Source organism: Mustelus asterias, chromosome 25, assembly GCF_964213995.1.
Source record: "Mustelus asterias chromosome 25, sMusAst1.hap1.1, whole genome shotgun sequence".
NCBI lineage: Eukaryota > Metazoa > Chordata > Chondrichthyes > Carcharhiniformes > Triakidae > Mustelus > Mustelus asterias.
In genome coordinates this window covers 47,471,533-47,495,982 of record NC_135825.1, presented here as the reverse complement: position 1 = coordinate 47,495,982, position 24,450 = coordinate 47,471,533, and the positions used below count along the sequence as shown (strand labels likewise).

At 48.6% G+C, this 24,450-nt stretch overlaps 1 long non-coding RNA gene across 1 annotated transcript in view; it reads left to right on the top strand.

Moving 5' to 3' along the window:
- The window catches only part of LOC144479155 (uncharacterized), a 67,134-nt gene that overhangs the window by 15,670 nt on the left and 27,014 nt on the right, over positions 1–24,450 (top strand). The window contains exon 2 of the long non-coding RNA XR_013495477.1: positions 3,998–4,082. This is a non-coding gene — a long non-coding RNA (uncharacterized LOC144479155). The remainder of the gene's footprint in view (positions 1–3,997; positions 4,083–24,450) is intronic.

Here is a 24,450-nt window from a genome sequence, read left to right as displayed (position 1 = left end):
TCTCAGCTTGAAGCACTGATCTACACACTGTGGGGCAAAGTGTGATCAGATGTTGGACAACTTTTCCCAGTGCCACAGCTGGTGGAAGCAGAGTGGGCCAGGCAGCTCGGAGTCAGGAATCTGAGATGGATCTCTGTCCACTTTAGTGCCCACCTTCTGGATGATTTCTTACACTGGTCTGTGGTGATATAAACAGGGCCTACTTTTAAGGCTGATAAAATTGGATATCCTAAATTAAAGAATTGGGCACATTGAAATCAAACACAGTCAAACCGCAGGCAGGCCAATTGTACAATACACAAATGTGTCTGGGCCTGACCCATCAACCACCCATCAAAGGTCGTTACACTCTACTTGAGACTTAGCAGGAGACCATGGCACCTCATTGAAATGCATCGGTCTATTGTTAGAAGCCCAGATCAGGCCAGACTTTCTGTCACCAAGAGATCCTGTAGAAACCTTACCTGATAACAAGTTTAACAACATGGAGATGGACACCTGGGGGGCGGACCCTGGTGTCCTGTCAGGCAGACATCAAGAAACCCACTGGGTATCGGAACCCCCTCCTGGGACCTCATTGGCCAGAAGCCAGAGAAGTTTCTGGAAAGACAAGCAGGCTGGGGATAAAGGAACACACTCAGAGGCACACAGCAGCGAAGACTCGATAGGGGAGACGGCCGTGACCATTCGGAAGACCGACCAGAGAAGGAAGGAAGGAAGAAGCGGCCATCGAGACTCACCTTCGTGACGACAGACCAGAGGGACTCAGAGAATCGGGCCTGCAGTTTAACCAAACCACCTTTACGGGTAATATACTTGAATCTGGGGTATCCTCTTGTTTTATGTGGGTAATTTAAGGGTTAATAGTGTTATTATTAATAAACTTGTTGAACCTTTACTTGTGTTTGTCCTTTGTCCATCTTGCAAATAAGGGCACCGGGGTAAAACCTTGGAGTAAGTAAACTGGTTGAAAGTATCTGAGAATTAACAGGTACAACAGGTCTATCAAACCTGCCACACAACCTCATGATGCCTCAAGCAGCATGAGTCATGGAGCCCTCACAGAACAGAAGGAGGCCATTCAGTCTATCACCCTAGGCCGGACACTGTCTATCCCAACAGCCTCAGGAGAGCCCTGCAATCATTTTGGCACAAAAAACAATATTAAAACACCCCAAGCCAACAAAAAAACATTGTGAAAAATTCCTCTCCATCTCTCTCTCTCTCAGCTGAAGCCAGAGCCAGTGGTCACATGGATAAAGTGTTACCTATACCGTCGATATGATGTTATTTCTGCCCCAGTCAAGAACTGGTCAACTCGCTCTTGAAGAAACAGGGTGGGATCTTCTGGCCGTGCTCGCCCCAAAACCAGAAAATCCTGCCCGAGATCAAATGGACCTTTGCATGGTCCCCCCCCCCCCCCCCCCCCACCCGCTCCGATTCAGGACGGGAAAATTCCGGTGAGAGTGTCCACAACCACTGCACCAGCCGGCACTCCTTTGGAGTCCTCTGACAAAGAGATGTCAATTTCACCCCCACGGGGCCTCAGCTGCCAGGCCGGGGTGTCAGTGCCAGGGTGCCAGGGGGCAGTATACAGTTGGCAGGTGGCCTGAAGAAGAGAGGCTGAGTGTGGGGTCCGAGGGGGAAGGAGGGCTGAGATAGAAACAGAACAGGTCGCACCATGTGGTTGCACAATGGAACATGTTGGGCCTGATTCCCCGACCCTGTCAGACAGCCACCGGGAATCCCAATGTCCCGGTGAATGAGGAATTGGATAAAAATTGATGGGTGTGCTGGCTTTTAGGATTCACCGGACTCTCCCTGCCGGCCTCGATCGGGATCCCGCCCAGAACGGGCAACAACCTGACAATGATGCAAACCCGCTAATTAGAATGTCATTGGCAGGTTTGAAAGACCATTCACCAGCCTCCTGCCAGTCACCCAGCCCACCAGTGGGAACAGCACCACGCAGGCTTTACAGTTGCTACCCACAAGCGGGCTGAACCTCAAGGGTCTGGGGAACACCAGCAACCTCATAGAAAAGAGGGGCATCGTCCCCCTATCACTCAAATTACATGTCACCCCCCCCCGACCCCCACACGCACCAAACTGGCATGGGAGTGACCCGACCCCCCCTCAGCCCTCCTTCCCCCTCAGACCACCTCACTCAGCCTCCCTTCTTGAGGCCACATGCCTTGGCAGTGCCAAAAGTGTCTGCCCCCGGTACCCTGGCACTGACATCCTGGCCTGGCACCCGGGGCCCTGAGAGGGTGGAATTGATATCTCGGGCGGAATTCTCCAGCCGGACTGGTCTAAAACCCGGGAATTCCCGCCCGACCGTCACTGACGTTTCACATTCCCCACAACCCGCCTGCTAAAATTCCAGTGGCAGGCAGGATGGGAGAATTCCGGCCCTCCTCCCAGTGAGAGGACTTCACAGGGATCTGCTCTCACCTGCAGCTTCTGACAGGGAGAAAGGGAAATCTTGGCTGCAGAATGGAGTGCCGCAGTGATTTAAAATTCTGCCAGGTTACCGGGGGGATGGATATTAATGTGACCCAGCCACCTCAGAATATTCACAGCTGTCAGGCGGGAAGGCAGAAATTGAGGCTGCCTGAAGTCACCATGCCAGGGGTGATCTTCAGCTCTGCCAGGGCTAGAAAGGGCAATCCAGTCACCACCCCACCCAGGGGAGTGTGGCGAGGTCAACGCCTTACCCCAATTCCTAGGACCCTTGAGGGACCTCCCACTGCAGCCTGGCAGCAGCAGAGGGGCAAATGGCCACTGGACCTACCACCCTGAGCCGCCTCGTGTTCCAAGGCACCAGGACAGGGTGTCAGTGCCAGAGCGCCAGGGGCAGTGCAAAGTGGGCAATACCAAAGTGCTTGGCCTAAAAGGGACTGAGCAGGGGTTTTAAGGGGGAAGGGGCCTGAATGAGGGTTGTGAGGGGGAAGGGAACCTGAGTGGGGAGCCTGGGTGGGGGGAGGGGAGCTGAAGTGGGGGCCTGAGTGGAAGGGTTTTGGTTGGGTCACTCTCATGCCTGTGTGGTGTGGGTGGGTTGCACATTTTATTGTGGGTGGGGGGGGAGACGATGCCCCTCTTTGGTGTGGGGTTGATGGGGGAGCATCATTTCATTCATTTTGTGGGGAGGGGGCCCTGTCTCCCAGTGCGGAGATCAGGGCACCCTTTAAAAATGGCGGCCCAATCTCAGAACAGTGGGGCTGGCTGGTGGGTTGCTCGAAATGAGCATCTTTCAGGTGGGTGAATCCCACTCGTGTTTCTCAGCCAGTGTGGGCTCTGAGCCTCAGAACGGGAGAGTCAGGCCCGTGATGATGCCATGGATGTGTTGTTGACTGATTGGGGAATAGTTTTGCACTGGGGGATACAGCACCTTTCGTAGCGATGTTCTCAAGGTCTTTTCCCCAAGGCTCCAGGACTGGCTCAGAGCTCAGCTATCGCATTTGGCTGGGCAGTTACGGAATCTTTTATAAGTCCTCATCAATGAAAGTAGCAAGTAAAAACGAATAATTTTTAACACTCTTTTTGTAAATATTCATTAATGCATTTTCAAGAAGGCACGAATTGGGCAGCACGGTGGCACAGTGGTTAGCACTGCTGCCTCACAACACCAGGGACCTGGGTTCAATTCTGGCCTCGGGTCACCGTCTGTGTGGAGTTTGCACATTCTCCCCATGTCTGTGTGGGTTTCCTCCGGGTGCTCTGGTTTCCTCCCACACTCCAAAGACATGCAGGTTAGGTGGATTGGCCATGCTAAATTGATCCTTAGTGTCCCAAGATGTGTAGGTTAGGTGGATTAAATGTGTGGGGTTATGGGGATAGGGTGGGGGAGAGGGCCTGTATAAGATGCTCTTTCAGAGATTCGGTCCAGACTCAATGGGCCGAATGGCCTCCTTCTGCACTGTAGGTATTCTATGAATCCTTGTGTTCAGAGTTGAACATGAATGAATAATCTGACCAACCTTTCATACTCCATCAGGCCATATTTTTACACCATCTACTGTGAGCTGAAGGTAAACTTGACACTCAGAAAGGCCACAACATGGCAGCTGTGAGGATGGGAGGTATGTCACACTGGCATTGTAACGGTGCTGTTTGGAGGGTGAAGCAGAGACATGTTGGCATGATATCTCACTTAGCTGTTCCTGACCAGTGGCAGCCTTGGCGCAGCAGTAATACTCTCAACTCAAAGTCAGAAAATTGTGGGTTCAAGTGACACTTCAGATCCGTGAACCCAGAATCTAGGCTGGCATGTCGGTGCGGTCCTGAGGGAACACCTCATTTAGGTAAAACAAAAAACTGAGACCGTGCCAACATTCTCCAGTGAAGGTAAAATATTCCATGGCCATTATTCCCAGAAAAACAGAGGGTTCTTTCCCCAGTGCCAAGCATCTATCCCAAAACCAACAGTGAAAACAGATTACGTGGTCATTATCACATTGCTGTTTGTGGAATTAGAATCATAGAACCATAGAACATTACAGCAAGAAACAGGCCTTTTGGCCCTTCTTGCCTGTGCCGAACCATTTTTGTGCCTAGTCCCACTGACCTGCACCTGGACCATATCCCTCCACACCCCTCTCATCCATGTACCTGTCCAAGTTTTTCTTAAATGTTAAAAATGAGCCCACATTCACCACCTCATCTGGCAGCTCATTCCAAACTCCCACCACTCTCTGTGTGAAGAAGCCCCCCCTAATATTCCCTTTAAACTTTTCCCCCCTCACCCTTAACCCATGTCCTCTAGTTATTTTCTCCTCTAGCCTCAGTGGAAAAAGCTTGCTTGCATTCACTCTATCTATACCCATCATAATTTTATACACCTCTATCAAATCTCCCCTCATTCTTCTACGCTCCAGGTCTCCTTCAAGGTCCAAGGGAATACCCTGTCCGGTCCTGGGGATTTATCTATTCTGATTTGCCTCAAGACAGCAAGCACCTCCTCCCCTTTAATCTGTATAGGTTCCATGACCTCCCTACTCGCCAGTTTCCTTAGTAAATATGGATGCAAAAAACCCATTTACTATCTCCCCCATTTCTTTTAGTTCCATACATAGCCGACCGCTCTGATCTTCAAGAGGACCAATTTTATCCCTTACTATCCTTTTGCTCTTAATATACCTGTAGAAGCTCTTAGGATTATCCTTCACCTTGTCTGCCAAAGCAACCTCATGTCTTCTTTTAGCCCTCCTGATTTCTTTCTTAAGTAGTTTCTTGCACTTTTTATACTCTTCAAGCATCTTATTTGCTCCCTGTTGCCTATACATGTCATACATCTCTCTCTTCTTCTTTACCAGAGTTCCAATATCCCTCGAGAACCAAGGTTCCTTATTCTTATTCACTTTGCCTTTAATGTTTAATTTAATTTAAACAGGAACGTACAAACTCTGCACTCTCAAAATTTCTCCTTTCAAGGCCTCCCACTTACCATTCACATCCTTGCCAGAGAACAGCCTGTCCCAATCCACGCTTTTTAGATCCTTTCTCATTTCTTCAAATTTGGCCTTTTTCCAGTTTAGAACCTCAACCCGAGGCCCAGATCTATCTTTATTCATGATCAAGTTGAAACTAATGGCGTTATGATCACTGGAACCAAAGCGTTCCCTTACACACACTTCCGTCACTTGTCCTAACTCGTTTCCTAATAGGAGATCTAATATTGCATCCTCTCTAGTTGGTACCTCTATATATTGATTTAGAAAATTTTCCTGAACACATTTTACAAACTTTAACCCGTCTAGACCTTTAACAGTATGGGATTCCCAATCTATATGTGGAAAATTAAAATCCCCTACTATCACAACTTTATGTTTCCTGCAGTTGTCTGCTATCTCTCTGCAGATTTGCTCCTCCAATTCTCGCTGACTATTGGGTGGTCTATAATACAACCCCATTAATGTGGTCATACCTTTCCTGTTTCTCAGCTCCACCCATATGGCCTCAGTAGACAAGCTCCCTAATCTATCCTGCCTGAGCACTGCTGTAACATTTTCCCTGACTAGCAATGCCACCCCCCCACCCTTCATCCCTCTGCCTCTATCACGTCTGAAACATCGGAACCCTGGAACATTGAGCTGCCAGTCCTGCCCCTCCTGTAGCCAAGTTTCACTAATGGCTATAATGTCATATTTCCATGTGTCGATCCACGCCCTCAGCTCGTCTGCCTTCCCCACAATACTCCTGGCATTGAAATAGACACACCTCAGAAGATTATTACCACCACACACAACCCTTCTATTTGTGATTTTGCATGAACTATTAACGTCATTTATTTTCACCCCCGCTCCACTATCTGCTCTGGCACTCTGGTTCCCATCCCCCTGCAAATCTAGTTTAAACCCTCCCCAATAACACTAGCAAACCTCCCTGCAAGTATATTGGTCCTCTTGTAGTTCAGGTGTAACCCGTCTCTCTTGTACAGGTCCCACCTGCCCCAGAAGAGGTCCCAATGATCTAGAAATCTGAAACCCTGCCTTCGACACCAGTTCCTCAGCCACGTGTTCATCCGCCCGAGCATCCTACTCTTCCCCTCACTGGCACGTGGCACAGGTAACAATCCTGAGATTACTACCCTCGGGGTCCTGCTTTTTAACTTCCTACCAAGCTCTCTATACTCACTCTTCAGGACCTCCTCACTCTTCCTTCCTACGTCATTGGTACCAATGTGTACCATGACATCTGGCTGATCACCCTCCCACTTCAGAATGCTGTGCTCGCGATCAGAGACATCCCTGACCTTGGCACCCGGGAGGCAACAAACCATCCAGGAGTCTCTGTCACGACCACAGAACCTCCTGTCTGTACCTCTGACTATTGAGTCCCCTATCACTACCGCTCTCCTCTTCTTCCACCCTCCCTTCTGCGCTGCAGAACCAGACTCAGTGCCAGAGATCCGGCTGCCACAGATTGTCCCAGGTAAGGCATCCCCCACAACAGTATCTAAATTGGTATACCTGTTGTGGAGGGGGATGGCCACAGGGGAACCCTGCTCTGCCTGCCCTTTCCCTCCCTTGATGGTAACCCAATTACCTGTGCTCTGTGCCTTTGGTGTAACTGCCTCCCTGAAGCTACCATCTCTAAACTCCTCATTCTCCCAAATGATTCAGAGGTCATCCAGCTCCTGCTCCAGTTCCCTAACGCGGTTTGTTAGGAGCTGCAGCTGGATGCACCTCCTGCAGGTGTCGTTGTCAGGGACACCGGAGGTCTCCCTGACTTCCCACATCATGCAAGAGAAGCATACCAACATCCTGCCTGGCATTCTTTCTACTCTGAAGAAACAATAACAACTTACCGGAACCTACCCTCACCTCTGCCTGTTCACGCCAAAGCCTGTTTGAGCCAAAGCCGTCCCACTCTGCTCCCTCTCACTCCGCCTCCCGCTCACAACGCTGCCCATTGGATAGAGTGGCCTGCTTTTTAAACCTTCCACGCGCCACTGGCTGACGTCAGAAAAAAAACTTCCCAGGTCTCACTGGGGCCTACTTCTGGTTTTAGACTTGTGGCTGCCTTACAAAAACTCCGAAAAAAAGAAAGAAAAAAAAATTAAGTTATAAATGCGTCTTTCCTACAAGCTTTCCTCACTTGAATCACCTCTCTAGCTGCTCCTCTGGAACAATTCCGATGTGTGTAAAATTCACTGCTGCATTTTCTACATTACAACAGTACTTCAGATGTATTTCATTGGTTGTACATCACTTGGGGACCTCCTGAGGTATTGAAAGGTGCTATATAAATACAGGCTCTATATGGGGAAATATTCCATCGCTTTGTGTAAGCATCCCTCTCCTAGGCAAAGACAGAAATGAACTCAGAGGAAAATCTAATCCAGATAATGCCAACTGGGTACATTTCCTTTCATATTTACAGAGACAATTTCTTGTTCACCTTGAGGCATTCCGATGACAATGGAAGCACGGTGGCACAGACAGTCCTGCACTAAACAGGAAAGTGATTCAAAAAATAGATTTCAGGAAAAGGAGTATTTGGCTTTGATTTATAAGCAACACTGTGTACAGTTGCATGATTTACCTGCTAACATTGACAAAGATACAACGGCCTAATCTGATCATCTGTCTATCAACATACAGGTCAGAAGCCAGTAATATGAGGACATAGTATTCAGTGGAACAGATACAATAACATTCCAGAATGTTTCTTATTCAGCGAAAGATGCAAAACCAACAGGCAATGATTGTTTGGCTTATTACACAATTTACTGAAAGCACCAGGATTAGAGGGAAAGAAAGGGCGGCACGGTAGCACAGTGGTTAGCACTGCTGCTTCACAGCTCCAGGGTCCCGGGTTCGATTCCCGGCTCGGGTCACTGTCTGTGTGGAGTTTGCACGTTCTCCTCGTGTCTGCGTGGGTTTCCTCCGGGTGCTCCGGTTTCCTCCCACAGTCCAAAGATGTGCGGGTTAGGTTGATTGGCCAGGTTAAAAATTGCCCCTTAGAATCCTGAGATGCGTAGGTTAGAGGGATTAGCGGGTAAAATATGTGGGGGTAGGGCCTGGGTGGGATTGTGGTCGGTGCAGACTCGATGGGCCGAATGGCCTCCTTCTGCACTGTAGGGTTTCTATGATTTCTATGAAAGCTTGAATTGAGAATTTTAATGCCATTTGATTGTTGATTGCTTGCTTCCTGTGTAATTAAGCATCAAGAAGGCATTATAATTAGATTTTGGTTCTGATCTTATTCTGCCATACAGCATTGTGAGGCCAGATTCTGATCTCAAAATTTTAAAGTTTATTAGTATCGCAAGTAGGCTTACATTAACACTGCAATGAAGTTACTGCGAAAATCCCCCAGTCACCACACTCTGGCGCCTGTTCGGGTACACTGAGGGAGAATTTAACACGGCCAATCCACCTAACCAGCACGTCTTTCAGAGTGTGGGAGGAAACCGGAGCACCCGGAGGAAACCCACGCAGACACGGGGAGAACGTGCAGATTCCGCACAGACAGTGACCCGAGCTGGGAATCGAACCTGGGCCCCTGGCGCCATGAGTTAGCAGTGCTAACCACTGTGCCACCGTACCCGCCCCAACATATAAGTAGGTTCTTCAGCCGTTGAGTTTGTTCCGCTGCTCAGTTAGGTTACGACTGATTAACTCCATCTACCTGACGTGTTTCCATAACCCACGACCAAACAAAAATCGATCAATCTCAATTTACATATTTTCAATTCACTGCAGTGTCAGCTGCGTTTCTGGGCAAACAGTTCCAGATTTCCAGTCTGCTTTGAGTGAAGACGTTCTTCCCGACATCACTGCGGAATGTTCTAACTCTAACCTTAATGTTATTGGGCCTTGCTCTGGAAATCCTGTTAGAGGAAAAATGTTCTTCTCCATCAAGCCAATCAAACCTCAGTTATATCACCCTTAAACTTCTATAGTCATCGAAATAGAGATCTGTTCTATCAAAGCTGTCCTCCTAGTTTAAACTGCTGAACTCCAACACTACCCTGCTCAATCTGTGCTGCATCTCTTCAGGGTCAATCTATTCTTCCCATGCACAGAAAGGAATGCAATAATCCAGGTATAGTCTAACCAGTTTTACATAACCGTCCCATAACCATAAGTCAAAGTCAGGTGGTCCCATAACCTGTGCTGATATTCAGCGGAGGGTTAATATTCCAAGAGACTTTTTGCTTACTCTTTGTACCTATCCATCTGTTTGCAAAGATTTTTGTGCTTGAAAAAAATCTCTCTGATCCATCGCAGTTCCTAGCTTCTCGCCCTTTAATAAATGCTCCAAATTTCATTTGACCAATGTCGATGGACTTGCATTTACCCATGAGCTCCATCTGCCAGGATTTCCCCACTGAGTTAACTTATCGATGTTTATTTGCAGCATTCAGCACTTATCTACACTGGGTGTTGTACCACTGAACTCTCTGGTATACAATGGTGCGAGATTAGGATCGAAACACTAACTGCACAAAAGATAATCGAGGCTGGGGGCCAATTGAAAATTTCAGAACTGAAAGTGATAGATTTGTTTGTCAAGGAGTGTTAAGGGTTAGGGAACCAAATTGGGCGGACAGGATCTAGTTGAAAGGGGAACAGGTTTGATGCACTGATGGTGAAATAAAATAGTAGAACAGCCCAATGTGACGCTACTGGACCTTTAAGAAATGTTTTTTTAATCATGTTCTCTGCAGTTTGTAAGCTGGCCTTTAGGTTTCATTGTGGCACCGGCTGTTGTTGAACATTCTTTTATTGCTGCTTCAATGTCCTAATTTTTACTCTGGGCCTAATGCACTTTCTGAGATCTTTTATGACCCTGCATTGTGAGAGGGAAGATTGATCGACAAGTCAAAGTCAGGTGGTTCCTCCCTAGAAAAATCTAAGGATCCATTTTCAGTTTTAGTTTAGAAGGGGGTGGACAGCAGACTGAAAGCAGTGTCTCTCTCTCTCCCTGGTATTGGATATTCTGCTGTTAGCTGGAAGCAAGGCTTTCTGGAATGGAAAATCTGCTGTTGGTGGTTGGCTTGCCTCGAGTCTCTCCCTCCCTGGTGATTTGGGAAGCTGTTTTGACTTCAAGCTGGTCTGTGTATATCCAGAGGGCTGCTAGAAGTTACAAGGATGGGAAGTCAGAGTTTCAATTCTCCACCCAAAGGACTGGGTTCCAGCATCACATGAGCATTCGTATTTTCTGTGTTAAACTTGTGGCAAAGGTTTTGTTTATGGGACTTGTTTGTTTGGAACGGTGTTTAGCTGTTAAGGGTTCTACAACATTGTGATTGGTTTTTTGTTCGTAATAGGTAAAAGTTATTGCTAATTTTCTTTCCATACATGTTAACTGTATTCTGAGATAAACTTTGTTTGATAAAAGCTCCTTAGTGGGTCAGTTGAATCATATCTGAAGTGAAGCATCTCATACCCACCCTAGCCAAATTGAAATTGAAAAACTTATGATCCAGGTGGACTTCATAAAACACTTCGGAGTTTCTGACCTGAATTATAACAACCAATTATAGCCAACACCAATCACAGCCAACACCAATCACAGCCAACACCAATCACAGGCAACGCCAATCACAGGCAACGCCAATCACAGGCAACGCCAATCACAGGCAACGCCAATCACAGGCAACACCAATCACAGCCAACACCAATCACAGGCAACACCAATCACAGCCAACACCAATCACAGGCAACACCAATCACCCAACACCAATCACAGCCAACACCAATCACAGCCAACACCAATCAGAGGCAACACCAATCACAGCCAACACCAATCAGAGGCAACACCAATCACAATGAACTGGATACTGCAAAGGCTGTGGATCCTGATAACATGCCGGCAATATCACTGAAGACTTGTGCTCCAGAACCTGCCGATCCCCGAGCCAAGCTCTTCCAGTACAGTTACAACACTGGCATCTACCCAACAATGTGGAAAATTGCCCAGGTATGTCCTATACACAAAAAGCAGGACAAATCCACCCCGGCCAATTCCAACCCATCAGTCTACTCTCAATCTTCAGTAACGTGATGGAAGGGATCATCAAGCAACACCTGCTCAGCAATAACCTGCTCAGTGACGCCCAGTTTGGGTTTCGCCAGGGACACTCAGCTACTGGCCTCATTACAGTCTTGGTTCAAACATGAGCAAACGAGCTGAACTCCAGAGGTGAGGTAAGAGTGACAACCCTTGACATCGAGGCTGCATTCGACCGAGTATGGCATCAAGGAACCCGAGCAAAACTGGAATCGATGGTAATCGGGGTCAAACACTCCGCTGGCTGGTGTCACACCTGGTGCATAGGAAGCTGGTTGTGGTTGTGGAGGGTCAGTCATCTCAGCTCCAGGACATCTCTGCAGGAGTCCCTCAGGGGAGTGTCCTCGGCCCAACCATCTTCAGCTGCTTCCCTCCTTCATAAGGTCAGAAGTGGGGATGTTCGCCAATGATTGCACAATGTTCAGCACCGTTCGTGACTCCTCAGATACTGAAGCAGTCCATGTTCAAATGCAACAAGATCTGAATAATATCCAGGCTTGGGCTGACAAGTGGCAAATAACATTTGAGCCAAATAAATGCCAGGCAATGACCATCACCAGTAAGAGACTTTCTAACCACCGCCCCTTGACATTCAATGGTGTTACCATCATTGAATTCTCCACTGTCAACATCCTTGGGGTTATCATTGACCAGAAACTCAGCTGGACTCGCCACATAAACACAGTGGCTACAAGAGCAGGTCAAAGGCTAGGAATACTGCGGCAAGTAACTCACCACCTGACTCCCCAAAGACTGTCCACCATCTACAAGGCACAAGTCAGGAGTGTGATGGAATACTCCCCTCTTGCCTGGATGGGTGCAGCTCCAACAGCACTGACACCATTCAGGACAAAGCAGCCCGCTTGATTGGCACCAGATCTACAAACATCCATTCCCTCCATCACCGATGCTCAGCAGCAGCAGTGTGAACCATCTACAAGATGCACTACAGCAATTCACCAAAGACCCTTAGACCTTCCAAACCCACGACCACTTCTATCTAGAAGGACAAGGTCAACAGATAAATGGGAACACCACCCCATGCAAGTTCCCCTCCAAGCTACTCAACATCCTGGCTTGGAAATATATCGCCGTTCCTTCGCAGTCGCTGGGTCAAAATCCTGGAATTCCCTCCCTAACGGCATTGTGGGTCAACCCACAGCACATGGACTGCAGCGATTCAAGAAGACGGCTCACCACCACCTTCTCAAGGGCAACCAGGGATGGGCAATAAATGCTGGCCTAGCCAGCGGCGCCCATGTCCCACGAATGGATCAATCACAACCAACACCAATCACAGGCCCCAGCAGGATCTCTGATGGAAGCAATGTCATTTGGCATTGTGCAACAAGATGCTAAATTTTCTGTGTGGGAAACTGCGATGTTTAAACCACATCCTACCACTGTACATTACACAACACTTCAAGGTTAATTATGCTCACTAGTTTAACAGCATAAAATCATTGACTTATTTATTAACAGCAAGCTCATTGGCAAAATTGGTTCTGAATTGAAGGATTTCAGCGTACGAATGTGAGTTCTACATTTCCATTTCTACATTTCCTTTGTTTTATTCCTCTTCTCCAGATATATTTGGGCATCACGGTTTATACGGAGCACTGGGACCTTTTCATTTGTTCTCACAATGTGAGTGGTGCTGGCAAAGCCTGTGTTTATCGTCATTCCCTGCTGTGGCTCACTGGACCATTTCACCGAGCAGTTAAGAGTCAACAACACTGCTGTTGGTCTGGAGTCACATGTAGACCAGACTGGGTGAGGTCACTAGTGATCCAGATGGGCATCTTTACAACAATTTGGTAGCCTCATTACTAAGACTAATGATGGAATTTTCCCATCCCACCCGTGCCAGGATTCATGGCGGTGGACGGGGAGAATCTAGCTGCAGGCAAAAGGTGGGAAAGCCGCCAGTGTAAAAGCAGTTTGCAATTCTCCCAATGGCGGATTACTCGGGGCTCGTTCTCAATGGCCAATGGTGTGACCACTGCTTGCATTCATTTAAATCTCATGAATGCTCATTAAAATATCTGCTAGCTGGAATCTCCACATGCCGTCCAATCTTATGTTATGCTATTGGGAAATCACATCAGCCTCAAACCCATTGGGCATGCACAAGTTGGACCTCAGTTCATTCATGATTTTGAGGAAAGTGCAACATACATAACCTACCTACCTAGCGCTGTGCCACTCTTGTTGTGATGTAGGTCACACTGCTGAGCTGGAATGTTGGCCTGCTCCTGCTTTTTGCTGACATTGTCCGTAAGGACATCACTGTGCTGTAGGAACCATGCAAGCCTCCACTTTCAGACACTGACCAGTACCCACGGTTGGCTGGTGGAAGAGTCTTGTCCTCCCGATGTCCACAAGGCCACCACCATGTTGCAGTGCTCGAGCGGAATTCCACATTCACAAGGGAGCACTTCAACCCGGGGAGGGTGGAAATGACAAATACAAGAGGGACAATGGGGAAGGAGCACTGTGCAAGCGCGGTGAGGGGAACAGCAGTGAAATGCAGATGAGCACGTGGATTTGCAAGGATGGCTGCTTGGGGGGTAAGGGATGGCCACTGAAATGCTGACTCCAATGCATTGCTCTCAGAGTCATTCTGAGGAGGTACAACGTTGCTCCACGCACTCCCTTATCGAGCAGACTTCTGCAGATGCGATTCAGATGTCTGGACTGCTCAGGTGGCTCTCTGCAGAGAGGGTTTGTCACATGATCGCAGTTGGCTGTGCCCGTCACAATCTGGCTACGAAGAGAGGTCAACCCTTACCAGAGTGTAATGGGCGGAGTGGGAGGGGGGGGGGGGGGGGGGGGGGGGGGGGAGGCAGCCTGCTGACTGCTGCCTCCTAATTTCTGTGATTGAAACATAGAAACATAGAAAAGATGAGCAGAAGGAGGCCATTGGCCCTTTGAGTCTGCTCCAACATTCATTATAATAATGGCTGATCATCCAACTCAATAACCTGATCCTGCCTTCTCCAAATATCCTTTGATCCCCTTCGACTCAGGTGCTATCTCTAACTGCTTCTTGAAAACATTCAATGTTTTGGTCTCAACTTTCTGTGGTACTGAATTGAGTTCACCACTCTCTAGGTGACGAGATTTCTCCTCATCTCAGTCCTAAACGGTCTACCCCAAAGCCTTAGACTTCAACCCCTGGTTCTGGACAGCCCCATCATTGGGAACATCCTTCCTGCATCTACCCTGCCCAGTCCTGTGAGACTTTTAAAGGTTTCTATGTGATCCCCCTCATTTATCTGAACTCCAGCGAATAAAATCCAAACCACTCAATCTCTCCTCACACATCAGTCCTGCCATCCCAGGAATCAGCCTGGTAAACATTCGCTGCACCCACTCTATAGCGAGAACATCCTTCCTCAGATAAGGAGACCAAAACTGCACACAATGAGCGGGATTTTACGGCTTCACTCGAGCGAGACCGGAGATTCCTGCCCAAAGTCAGCGGACATTTCCGTTGTCTGTCCCTTACCCGCTCCGATTCCGTGGCAGGTGGGGCAGTAGCATTCCGGTGAATATTCCAGGTGTGCTCTCACCAAAGCACAGAATAATTGGAGCAAGACATCCCTGTTCCTGCACTCGAATCCTCTCACTATCAAGGCCATCATACTATTCACCTTTACCGCTTGCTGCATCTGCATGCTCACCCTCAGCGACTGGTGTGCAAAGACACTCAGGTCTTGTTGTACATTCCCCTCTCTCAATCTATAGCCATTCAGAAAATAATGTTCTCCTGTTTTTGATACCAAGAAGGATAACCTCACATTTATCCACGTTATGCTGCATCTGCCATTTTTGTTGATTTTACAGGAATTGAGCATTGCTGGGCCAACATTTATTGCCTGCCCCGAACCACCCTCCATCTCAGACGGGCATTTGAAAGTGAACCACATTGCTCTGGGTCTGGGGCCACATGTAGGCCAGACCAGGTAAGGATGGCAGATTTCCGAATGCAGTGAACCAGATGGATTATCTACGACATCATTAGGCCATGAGGCACTCGCATGTCGGAACCACGACATCTGACAGAATTGGGATGGACTCCTCCATCATTCGCTCTAGTCTGTTGCGTGACTCTTGAATCGCTGCCGGATGTTTCTCTGGCTCTTCTGCATCTCCAGCATTGAGTTTCCAAAGGTTCATCATCTGACTGGGACTGAGCAGGTGGCGGGTCTCCAGCAGCCCTCTGAGCTGGGCTGTCCCTGCCCCCGACTGCTGCGGGGACTGCGTCAATGAGGTGTTCTCCAGAAAGTTAGCCCCAGCCGATTCTACAGCCCCACTGAGGTGTGTGTCTCTGAGCTGGTGGAGGGTGCGAGCGAGAGCTGCAATAATTCTTCCAGAGCTTTCTCTTTGGATGTGGTCTGCGGGCTCGGACCTGTGCTCAGCTTTCTGGAAGGTATCAACCTGCTGCTGCCTGGAAAATAAAGAATAGAGTTTCAGTTGAGGAGCACGAGACTGCACGCGACTTGCTGTGATTATCAGGATCTGACGAAGTGATGGAGCTGTGATCTGTACTAGGTTGCTGGGTGAGACCGCTCTGCCCTTCCCCATCGGGGCAATCCCTGTCCTCCCCAGCCAACTCAACTGCAACCTCCCCAAATTCACTGAGGACAATGATATCTGCTCTCCCTACCCCAGTCTGCAATCTCTCATGTTTGTTATGTGTCAAGGAGACTCAGGAAAGGCGTGTGATCAGAGGGCATGGAGCAGAGATTGTGTGGAAACCCTGTGTTTGGAAGGGCCAGTGGATGGAGTGTGAGCAATATGATAGATGGGGATGCCGGTGATGTGGAAGTCTCCATGAGAGAATGAGTGTTGATGTGTGTCCCCTGCTAATGGATGTAGGAGACCCGTGAAGAGAGTCGCTGTTTGAGTACATGAAGCCATGATAAGAGTTTGACGCTGGAGGGAGCTGAGAGAGGACTTACCCGGATGGAGTGGATGAGATTATTTATCCTCATCCTGCACTGGGTGGCACTTCAGGTGGGGTTGCCAGCCTCACTGACCTGCTCTGCAATGGCCCCCTAGGCCAGAGGTATGGGTTTGGTGTGCTTCCTGGAAACATCGCTGGGATACAGGACATTCCTGTGCGCCTACACACCTCTGATCAAGGCCTCTCAGGACTGGAGGGTGAAGCAAGTTGCTGCCTTCTTCTTGAAGTTTTCAGCTTACTTCTGGAAGATATCTCTGCAAGTGTCCTGATGACAGCTGGGCTGAAGAAAGTGAGGTCTGTGTTTTGGGCAGGCATTTCAATATGGTGTCTGGACCTTTGACCCCACTAGCTCATGGCAGGCAGAGGAATCAACTAACCACCCAGCAGCTGATCCAGCCCAATCCTTTCCTGTACAGAATTAATGAGCTTCTGAATTAGCTGCAAGTTCCTGCCATTCCAGCCAGCGGGGTTTCTACACCTCCCTTCATCCCATAAATGGAAAATTCCACCCTAACTGCTTAATTTCAGATTGAAATTAAATTCGACAGCTACCACGATGTAATTTACTAGTCAAGGCACATCATAGAATCCCTACAGTGCAGAAGGACTCAATTTGGCCCATTGAGTCTGCATCAACTCTCCATCAGAGTATCCCACCCATCTTCAACCTCTCTTTACACCAATCTGAGGTCCCTATCTGCTTCAAGAAGATGACCATCATCCCAGTACCAAAGAAAAGTCAGGCAGCGTGCCTTAATGACTATCATCCAGTGGCTCTGACATCCATCATTATGAAATGCTTTGAAAGTTTAGTCATGGCACAAATCAATTCCGGTTCCCAGACTGCCTGGATCCACTACAGTTCACCTACCGCAGCAACAGGTCCAAAGCAGGCGCCCTCTCTCTGGCCCTGCACTCAACCCTGGAACAGCTAGACAACAAAGACACCTATGTCAGACTCCTATTTATTGACTACAGCTCAGCCTTCAACACCATTATTCCTACAAACTCCGTGGTCTGAGACTTGGCTCCTCCCTCTGTGACTGGATCCTAGACTTCCTAACCCACAGACCGTAATCAGTAAGGATAGGCAACAACACCTCCTCCACAATCATCCTCAACACCGGTGCCCCACAAGGCTGTGTCCTCAGCCCCTTACTATACTCCTTATAGACCTATGACTGTGTGGTCCATATCCCCTCCAACTCGATTTTCAAGTTTGCTGATGACATCACTGTAGTGGGTCGGATCTCAAACAATGACGAGACAGAGTACAGGAATGAGATAGAGAATCTGGTGAACTGGTGCGGCAACAATAATCTCTCCCTCAATGTCAACAAAATGAACGAGATAGTCATTGACTTCAGGAAATGTAGTGGAGAACATGCCCCTGTCTACATCAATGAGGTTGAAGTAGAAATGGTCGAGAGCATCAGGTTTTTAAGTGTCCAGATCACCAACAACCTGTCCTGGTCCCTCCATGCTGACATGATACTTAAGAAAGCCCACCAACACCTCTATTTTCTCAGGAGACAAAGAAAATTTGAAGTGTCCGCTATGGATCTCACCAACTTTTACAGATGCGCCATAGAAAGCATTCTTTCTGGTTGTATCACAGCTTGGTATGGCTCCTGCTCTGTCCAAGATCGCAATAAGCTACAAAGGGTCAAGAATAAAACCCAGTCCATCATTCAAACCAGCCTCCCATCCATTGACTCTGTCTACATTTCCCACTGCCTCAGAAAAGCAGCCAGCATAATCAAGGACCCCACGCACTCCGGACATTCTCTCTTCCATCTTCTTCCATCGGGAAAAAGATACAAAAGTCTGAGGACACGTACCAACCGACTCAAGGACAGCTTCTCCCCTGCTGCCATCAGACTGTTAAATGGACCTACCTCGCATTAAGTTGATCTTTCGCTATACCCTAGCTATGACTGTAACACTACATTCTGCACTCTCTCCTTTCCTTCTCTGTGTACGGTCTGCTTTGCCTGTATAGTGTGCAAGAAACAATACTTTTCATTGTATACTAATACATAGAAACCATAGAAACCCTACAGTGCAGAAAGAGGCCATTCGGCCCATCGAGTCTGCACCGACAACAATCCCACCCAGGCCCTATCCCCGTATCCCTACATATTTACCTGCTAATCCCTCTAACACTCATATTTACCCACTAATCCCTCTAATCTACGCATCCCGGGACACTAAGGGGCAATTTAGCTTGGCCAATCAACCTAACCTGCACATCTTTGGACTGTGGGAGGAAACCGGAGCACCCGGAGGAAACCCACGCAGACACGGGGAGAATGTGCAAACTCCGCACAGACAGTGACCCGAGCCGGGAATCGAACCCAGGTCCCTGGAGCTGTGAAGCAGCAGTGCTAACCACTGTGCTACCGTGCCGCCTGTGATAATACATGTGATAACATGTGATAATAATAAATTAAATCAAATCAAATCACCCAGATCCAATTCTTGTAATCTCCACATATTCACCCCACTAATTCCCCGAGCCTAAACATCTTGGGACACAAAGGGGCAATTTAGTATGGTCAATCCACCTAACTTGCACAACTTTGGACTGTGGGAGGAAATTGGAGCACCCAGAGAAAACCCACACAGGGAGAATTGGCAACTCCACGCAGAGAGTGACCCGAGGTCGGAATTGAACCCTGGTCCCTGGCGCTGTGAGGCAGCAGTGCTAACCACTGTGATGCCATGTCACCCCAAAATCCCAATGATACTGTACTCCCAGCTCAAGTCCTAGTGTCGGTATTTAAATCCAGGAGGGCCTTGCAGTGTGATACCGAGGAAGTGCTGCACTGTCAGAGGTGCTGTCTTTTGCTTCATATGTTGAACTGAAGCCGGGTCTGCTCTAACAAGTGGACATTGCCCGGTGGCACGATTTGGGGAACAGAGTGGATCTCTGCTCCGATTATTATTCATCACTTAACCACCATCACTGAAATGGATGGTTTGATAGTCACATCGCTGTTTGTGTGCAAATTGTTGCATTTCCAGTGACTACAGGAACGCGAGAAATAGGAGCAGGAGCAGACCATTCGGCCCATCAATCGGGCAGCACGGTGGCACAGTGGTTAGCACTGCTGACTCACAGCTCCAGAGACCTGGGCTCGATTCCCAGCTTGGGTCACTGTCTGTGCGGAGTTTGCACATTCTCCCCGTGTCAGCGTGGGTTTCCTCCGGGTGCTCCGGTTTCCTCCCACACTCCAAAGATGTGCGGGTTAGATTGATTGGCCATGCTAAATTGCCCCTTAGTGTCCCGGGATGTGTAGGTTAGAGGGATTAGCAGGGTAAGTACGTAGAGTTACGGGGATAGAGCCTGGGTGGGATTATTCTCAGTGCAGACTCGATGGGCCGAATGGCCTCCTTCTGCACTGTAGGGATTCTATGATCAAGCCTGCTTCACTATTAAATATGATCATGGCCGGTCTTGGCCTTCAACTCCGTTCAAAACTGCTCTGGAACATCCTAAATGAAATGATGTGAAAGAAATATAAATTCCACCCTCCAGCTTGATGCCAAAATGTTGAAAGTTCTGAAAGGGTTAACTTGAAAGCAGAATCAAACATTTTTACAAAGCGCACTGCCGCGCAGAATGAGCCTTTACAAAAATACAAAGTGACATTGACTCCTTCCTTGTGCCCACACATGATCGAGTAGACGAACTATCAGAGTATCATCACAACATCTACACAAAGGAATGTGGCTCTCCCTTGAGCCTGAGATTAATGTCGGAACATAAACAGTGGATGTACTGACGTGAGAGAGGGCTGTTTGCCAGCTGTATGGGAACTGAATGTACTCTCGCTAGTGTACACAGGGGGAAGTGGGCGTGTCAGAGAACATTGATAACCACACTGTGAGACCTGCAGCAAACAGGCAGCGAGAGAAAGCTGAATGTTAGAGTAACACCCTTATTGACTCTGAACCTCGTCCAAAAAAGGACTTCAACTGAAACTTAGCATGCTTCAAAATAGAAGAGGTCGACCCCTTTGGCACCCAGCCCAGCACATAATGTTCTGTGCCAGTTAAACATATGAGGTATAAAGAGTGCACTGGGGATCATATTAATTATTTTAAACTTCCAGTCTTTTAAAGTACAATCAATGCAAAACTATTTTTTTTCACTTGCAAAACTATTTTCTTTGATACATTTTCTTGAATCCCCCTCCCCCTCTGATGTCCCCAGCTCTTTGATGCTAAGATTCCTCATTGATTCGGTGCTATTTGGAGTGGCAAAGTTTGTGCTCACCCCTCTCCGATGTGGTGCAGTTCCACAGGGCAGAAAGCAGTGACAGAGTGACAGAATCATAAAATCCCTACAGTGCAGAACGAGGCCATTCGGCCCATCGAGTCTGCGCCAACCACAATCCTATCCGGGCCCTATCCCCGTAACCCCACATATTTATCCTGCTAATCCCCTGACACTAGGGTCAATTTATCATGGCCAACGCACCTAACCTGCACATCTTTCAGTCAGTGAGAGGAAACCCAGAGCACCCGGAGGAAACCCATATGCAGAGACAGGGAGAATTTACAAACTCCACACAGACAGTGATCCGAGACCGGAATCGAACCTGAGTCCCTGGCGCTGTGAGGCAGCAGTGCCAACCACCGTGCCACCCCATGTGACAGCAGAGGGTGTGGGGGGGGGGGGGGGGGAGGGGGTGGGGGGGGATGGAGAAAGGGTTGCAGTGGTGGAGAGGCGGGGGGGGGAAGGGGAGGGGGAGGGGGGGGCATCCCAAGGCAGGGCACTCTGCCAGAACTGCCAAATCCAGCAGAGTGAACTGCCAACGGGCAAAAGGTGAAGGTGACCGAGTTTACACACAGGTCAAGGAGACGATTTTGAGCTTGGCTTTTGAACTAGGATTCGAAATGTTCCCGGGTCACGTTCCTCGTACATTGGGCTACGTTCATTGCCCGCAGCAGTAACTCATTTGTCCCCTTCATTCCCAGTCAGAGTGTTGTTTACTGAGACTATATTTAATCAGGCACCTTCCTCTGTATAACGTAAGTCTGACATCTGCTAAAGGTTGCTTCCTGACCCCTTCCCTAATTGCCCGCTTCCTTTACCCCAGCCAGATTCAAATGCAGGCACCATCGTGTCAGTCTCTCGGAGAGGAATCACGCAAGATAATCTTCCCTGCATCCTTTATTTCCATGAATGGGCGTACAAGATTGCACTAGCATCTGAATTTTGACCTTGACTCTTAAAGTGACGATGCATCACAATAGACCGGAAGTCAGCTTGGTAACCCTGCAATGTTCTCCGTAATCGCAATGTATTACATTGCAAAACTGGCCTGTAAATCATCCATGTCTCATACAATGTTTGCAGACATTTTTAAAAGATTACTGTGTGACTGCCCACGGTAAATTATTGAATCTCTTTCACTGTAGAATGTAACGCACAGTTTATTATTCTTTAGTGAAGGTGTTCTTTTGTTTAATGTGGCCTGTCCTTAAAGGTCACCAAATCCAGTTGCTGTAACTACACATGCCTAAGCTTAATTACAGGCTAACTACATTCATAATTGTCCTTGGGAAAAGCGTTGATTAAGACGTTAGTGGGCACAGGGTTGCGATGTAGGATTACCCAACACCAGTCGGGTTAAGGTAGGCAGCACACGTTCTGCCGACTCACCCGCATGATACAAGCGTGAAGCACAGCATTGAGACACGCTGCAAGCTGACTACATGCTTAGCAGGGACCCAGAAGCACGCGTGGCTCATATGATTCACAGTTATCCTTCTTCTTAAAGGCAGCCTGCCCCCTTTTAAAGGGGAGGTGCACTCAGGCTATAGCAGCTACCAACATCTCATGCTATTCAATGAGCCACAGTCCCATCACTAACCCCCATCACCATCCCCTGCACCCTCCCCATGCTTCCAGCTATTCAGCTATGGCCTTTGATTCACCCAAACGTGTTGCGACACAATCACAATGCTCTCGTCGGGCAAGGAGGGAGCAGCAGAGAGTTTGTGGAGGCTTTGGGCAGGCCACCCTGTATCTCCTGAACTGCTGGAGATGATGGCCAGCAGTGAGTGAGGCTGTTACATCCAGCATCAATGAGAACATTGCGGATAAGCTTCCGCCTTATGCACCTTCAGGAGCGACACGGTGGCACAGTGGTTAGCACTGCTGCCTCACAGTGCCAGGGACCCGGGTTCAATTCCCGGCTTGGGTCACTGTCTGTGCGGAGTTTGCACGTTCTCCCAGTGTCTGCGTGGGTTTCCTCCGGGTGCTCCGGTTTCCTCCCACAGTCCGAAAGATGGGCTGATTCGGCAGATTGGCCATGCTAAATTCTCCCTCAGTGTACCCGAACAGGCGCCGGAGTGTGGCGACTAGGGGATTTTCGCAGTAACGTCATTGCGGTGTTAATGTAAGCCTACCTTTGACGCTAATAAATAAATAATCTTGAACTTCTCAAATCCCCGGTCACCTCACTCTGCTATCTGACATGAAGTACAAGCTGGGAATGGTGAGACCATGGACCTCCCCTTTCCATCCATCGCCCTTCCGTTACTCCAACCCTCCCTGAGTTACTGCCTGACCAGCCAGTGCAGCCTCACCATGATGGACGAGAGGAACTGCATATGCCTGGTGAAGACTATCCACCAGCTCCAGGCATTGTGGATACTTTGGAGGGTGCAATAAAATCAGGATCAATATGTGCTGAGCCATTAGCTACGAGTAGCAGGCAGCCAGGCCAGCAGTGAAGGGACAAGCATCTGCCTGCTTACCAGAGGCTGAGTTTGCAAATGGGATTCTCTGCAGGAGAATCAGATGAGGACGTTGGTAGAACGGTGAGGGCCAGACTCACAGTGATGCTAATACAATGGCAGGCTGGCCACAGAGTTGGGTAACACTGACAAGGAGCATGGAATAGTCCGACTCCAAATTGGCAGGGGGCTTCATGCAGAACCTGGAGTCCACGATTTCCATTGTGGATGTGGTGAACAGCGCCAGGGCTGTACTTGTGGACCCAGTCATGATGCAGCGGCCGGGTGGTTAATGTCTCAGCTTCTATTTCAGTAAGAAGCCACCCAATGTGTGAGTGCCACTGAGTGCAGCTCAAACCCTGCTCCTGCTTGTTATCATGTTGGCTCAGACTGTTGCCGTCAGGCCTGTGGATACCACCGCTCAAAGAGGGATACAGGCTCGTGCAGCAGTCCCACCACCTGCACTAGGATTACTGACACACCGCCCCAGGGGACAGGCAGTGTCTCCATGAAGCATAAACCTGCTGTCCTCTCCAGAATGACATTTGTACCTCTGCCACCCCCCACCACCCCTACACACCCCCCCAACCTCCCCCACCCCCGTGCCATTGTTGTTGACTTTCACCCAGCTAAGTCAAGCCGCTGATGCCCATGACAAAGGTTTGCAGTCCAAACCCAAGTCTTCTTTTATTAGTATTTATCCATTCACAAGATTTGGCACTGCTGACTAGGCCAGCATTTATTGCCCATCCCACAAATCTTCAGGACTATGACTAGAATATTGCCAGGACTTGTAGCCTTTGCAGTATCCGGTGCTTTCAGGTGCTTCTTGATATCACGCGGAGTGAATCAAATTGGCTGAAGACTGACATCTGTGATGCTGGGGACCTCCAGAGGAGGCCAAGATAGATCATCCAACTAGCGCTTCTAGCTAAAGATGGTTGCAAATGATTCAGCCTTGTCTTTTGCACTGCTATGGTGGGCTCCCCACTCCTGAGGATGATTATATATATGGAGCCTCCTCCTCCCATTAATTGTCCAGTTGTTTCATTGTCCACCACGTTGAATGTGACAGGACTGCAGAGCTTGGATCTGATCCATTGATTGTGGGATTGTTTCACTTTGTCTATCTAAGTGTCTATCTATCTGTCTGAGCCCAGAGCTACTTGAGGCCAAGCTCTAAAGCCATCTGCAGTCTCCAC